We start from the raw sequence: 4,798 nt of genomic DNA, 5'->3' as shown, positions 1-4,798 counted from the left end.
TATTTGGGTCGGGTTAGACTTGGGTCACCCGACATGTGAGATAACTTGATAGTTATCGGTAACTCGGCTAACCCACTATTTGAAAATTAATTATTATTTAAAATTTATTAAATAATATTTATGAAATGGATTTTAAAACCAAAACTCAATAGACTTGTATTAATTGGGCGTTATTACCTTGGGTATTTGGTGTTACTCTTGATTGTTTTATTCCGACGTGTTATTTGTGCTAGTCCTATGTGGTGTCAAATACTCTCTAGAGTTAGTGTCTGTTTTTAATAATTATTTTATTTGTCTATACTCGACTACTGTTCGTGCTTCAGAGGCGAATCAGGATTAGTTGCTTGCCAGTTATCACATGGATTAGCAAGCAGTGAGTTTGTACTTACTATTTACCGCTTTATTAAGTAAATTGTTATTCTGCTATATATATACTGTATACGTATATTTCAAACTTGTTTTATCATTATGGCTTCTAGTTAGAACATGCTACCTATCATTAGGACTATGTGCCCACCGGTAATAATCTGGGTAAGGTATATTGTGAAATGTGGTAACTCGGTGTGAACGTAGCTCTCGGGACCAAGTAGAGTAACTCGGTGTAGCTCGGCTCTCGGGACTCTGTATATGGTATAAGTGCGGTTAGTGGTAACTCGGTGTAATTTAGCTCTCGGGACCAGGCCTATTGGATTATGGATTTATTTAGTATTGTGGATTAGCGTTCCAACTATTACTCGTAATGCTGTTATAAAATGTTTTAAACGTTTTTAAAGGTTTTCAACTTAATAAATATAAATAGTGGCATAAACTCATCTAAGTATATATGACCCCGTTGTTTTCCTAATTTTTACAGGCTTATGATTTGAGCAAGTTAGCTGATCTCCATTTCGGAGGTTCCATTTATTTTAGTAAAACTATCAAACTGTTTTACTCATAGACCGCAGTAGTAAACTAGACGTCTTAATATTTTGATGTTGTCGGATTGGTCCGACTGTATTATTATTGTTTTGGCATTTTATATGGTTATTCAGGATTATTTATGCTATGCCTATTTAAGACCCAGTATTGGAAAAGCATGTTATATACATATTGGATATTATAAACTACTAGAACTAGGCCGAAGTCTTAGTTGCCACCGAGCATTGGTTTTCTAGAAGTTTGTTGTAATTGTATGTTATAAAGGAAGGCTAGCTACGGGTGTTGGTACTACATTACCCATACCCTAGCGCCGGTCACGATTCATGAAAATGGGTCGTGACATTAAATTACTAAAAAGGTGAAACGCTTGAATTTGTTTCGGAACGTTTGTAAACGTTTGGCTTCAATTTTTAAAAAGGTGAAACGCTTGGATTTGTTTCGTAACGTTTGTAAACGTTTGGCTTAAATTGTTAAAAAGGTGAAACACTTGGTTTTGTTTCATAACATTTTAAACGTTTGGTTTTGTTTCGTAGCATTTATAAACGTTTGGCTTGGTCAAACGTTTGGTTTTGTATCGTAACGTTTGTAAACATTTGGCATAAATAGCTAAAAATGTGAAACATTTGGATTTGTTTTGTAACGTTTGCAAACGTTTAGCTTAATTCGCTAAAAAGGTGAAACGTTTAGATTTGTTTCGTAACGTTTTAAATGTTTGGCTTAAATCCGTTAAATGGGGAGATATTTAGATTTTTTTCGTAACGTTTGTAAACCTTTCGCTTAAATTGCTAAAAAGGGGAAACGTTTGGTTTGGTTTCATAACGTTTTTAAACGTTTTGCTTAAATTTCTAAAAAGGTGAAACGCTTGGATTTGTTTTGTAACGTTTGTAAACGTTTGCTTAAATTGCTAAAAAGGTAAAATGTTTGGATTTGTTTCGTAACGTTTGTAAACGTTTGGTTTTGTTTTGTAACGTTTGGATATGTTTTGTAACGTTTGTACACGTTTGGCTTAAATTGCTAAAAAGGTGAAACATTTAGATTTGTTTCGTAAGGTTTGTAAACGTTCGGCTTAATTTGCTAAAAAAGGGAAACGTTTGGATTTGTTTCGTAATATTTGTAAACGTTTGGCTTAAATTGCTAAAAAGGTGAAACTTTTGGATTTGTTTTGCAACGTTTGTAAATGTTTGGCTTAAATAACTAAAAAGGTAAAACTCTTGGATTTGTTTCGTAACGTTTGTAAACGTTTGGCTTAAATTGCTAAAAAGGTGAAATGCTTGGATTTGTTTCGTAAGGTTTGTAAACGTTTGGCTTAAATTGCTAAAAAGGTTAAACGCTTGGATTTGTTTCGTAACGTTTGTAAATGTTTGGCATAAATTGCTAAAAAGGTAAAACGCTTGGATTTGTTTCGTAACGATTGTAAACGTTAGGTTTTGTTTCATAACGTTTGGATTTGTTTTGTAACGTTTGTAAACGTTTGGCTTAAATATTCTAAAAAGGTGAAACGTTTGGATTCGCTTCGTAGCGTTATAAACGTTCGTCCTAAATCGCTAAAAAGGTGATACGTTTGGATTTGTTTTCGTAACGTTTGTAAACGTTTGGCTTAAATTGCTAAAACGGTGAAACGCTTGGATTTTTATTGGAACATTTGTAAATGTTTGTCATAAATTACTAAAAAGGTGAAACTCTTGGAATTGTTTCGTAACGTTTATAAACGTTTGGCTTAAATTGCTAAAAAGGTGAAACGCTTGGATTTGTTTAGTAGCGTTTGTAAACGTTTAGCTCAAATTGCTAAAATGGTCAAACTCTTGGATTTGTTTCGTGACGTTTGTAAACATTTGGCTTAAATTGCTAAAAAGGTTAAATGCTTGGATTTGTTTCGTAACGTTTGTAAATGTATAGCTTAAATTGCTAACAAGGTAAAACGCTTTGATTTGTTTCGTAACGATAGTAAACGTTTGATTTGTTTCGTAACGCTTGTAAACGTTTCCCTTAAATCGCTAAAAAGGTGAAACTTTTGGATTTGTTACGTAACATTTATAAACGTTCGTCTTAAATCGCTAAAAAGGTGATACGTAAGGATTTGTTTCGTAACGTTTGTAAACGTTTGGCTTAATTTTCTAAAAAGGTGAAACGCTTGGATTTGTTTTGGAATGTTTGTAGATGTTTGGCTTAAATTACTAAAAAGGTGAAACTCTTGGATTTGTTTCGTAACGTTTGTAAACATTTGGCTTAAATTGCTAAAAAGGTGAAACGCTTGTATTTGTTTCGTAGCAATTGTAAACGTTTGGCTTAAATTGCTAAAAAAGGTGAAACGCTTTGTTCTGTTTCGTAATGTTTGTAAAGGTTTGGCTTAATTCGCTAAAAATGTGAAAAATTTGGATTTGTTTCGTAACGTTTTAAACATTTTGTTTTGTTTCGTAACATGTGTAAACGTTTGGCTTATATCTCTAAAAATGTGAAATGTTTGGATTTGGTTTGTAACGTTTTAATTTTTTGGTTTTGTTTCGTAACGTTTTAAATTTTTGGTTTTGTTTCGTAATGTTTGTAAACGTTTGGCTTCAATTGCTAAAAAGGGGAAACTTTTGGATTTGTTTAGTAACGTTTCTAAAGGTTTGGCTTAAATAGCTAAAAAGGGGAAACTCTTGGATTTGTTTCGAAATGTTTGTAAACATTTGGCTTAAATTGCTAAAAAGGCGAAACTCTTGGATTTGTTTCGCAACGTTTGTAAACGTTTGTCTTAAATTGCTAAAAAGGTGAAAAGCTTGGTTTTGTTTCGTAACGTTTGTAAAGGTTTGGCTTAAATCGCTAAAAAGTTGAAACGTTTAGATTTGTTTAGTAACATTTGTAAACGTTTGGCTTAAATTGTTAAAAAGGTGAAACGCTTACATTTGTTTTGTAACGTTTGTAAATGTTTGGCTTAAATTCCTATAAAAGTTAAACGCTTGGATTTGTATCGGAACGTTTGGCTTAAATTACTAAAAAGGTAAAACTGTTAGATTTGTTTCGGAATGTTTATAAACGTTTGGCTTATATTGCTAAAAAGGTGAAACTCTTGTTTTTGTTTCCTAACGTTTGTATAGGTTTCGCTTAAATCGCTAAAAATGTGAAACATTTGGATTTGTTTCGTAACGTTTTAAACGTTTGTTTTGTTTCGAAACGTTTGTAAAGGTTTGGCTAAAATCGCTAAAAATGTGAAACGTTTGGATTTGTTTCGTACCGTATTAAATGTTTGGTTTTGTTGCTTAAAGTTTGTAAACCTTTCGCTTAAATCGCTAAAAAGGGGATACGTTTGGATTTGTTTCGTAACGTTTGTAAACGTTTGGCTTAAATTGCTAAAAAGGCGAAATGTTTGGATTTGTTTTCTAACGTTTGTAAACGTTTGGCTTAAATCGCTAAAATGGTGAACCATTTGGATTTGTTACATAAACTTTGTAAACGTTTGGCATAAATCGCTAAAAAGGTGAAACGTTATGATTTTTTTTCGTAACGTGTGTAATTGTCTGGTTTAAATTTCTAAATAGGTAAAACGCTTTGACTTGTTTCGTAACGTTTGTAAACGTTTGTCATAAATTTCTAAAAAGGAGAAACGCTTGGATTTGTATCGTAATGTTTGTAAACGTTTGGCTTACATTGCTAAAAAGGGGAAACGTTTGGATTTGTTTCGTAGCGTTTGTAAACGTTTGGCTTAAATCGCAAAAAAGGTGAAACTTTTGGATTTGTTTCGTACCGTTTCCAAACGTTTGGCTTAAATCGCTAAAAAGGTGAAATGTTTGGATTTGTTTTCTAACATTTGTAAACGTTTGGCTTAAATTGCTAAAAAGGTGATACGCTTGGATTTGTATCGTAACGTTTGTAAACGTTTGGCTTAAATTTTTAAAAATGT

This window comes from Mercurialis annua, linkage group LG2, assembly GCF_937616625.2.
Source record: "Mercurialis annua linkage group LG2, ddMerAnnu1.2, whole genome shotgun sequence".
NCBI lineage: Eukaryota > Viridiplantae > Streptophyta > Magnoliopsida > Malpighiales > Euphorbiaceae > Mercurialis > Mercurialis annua.
Note: the sequence above shows the minus strand (reverse complement) of the source record.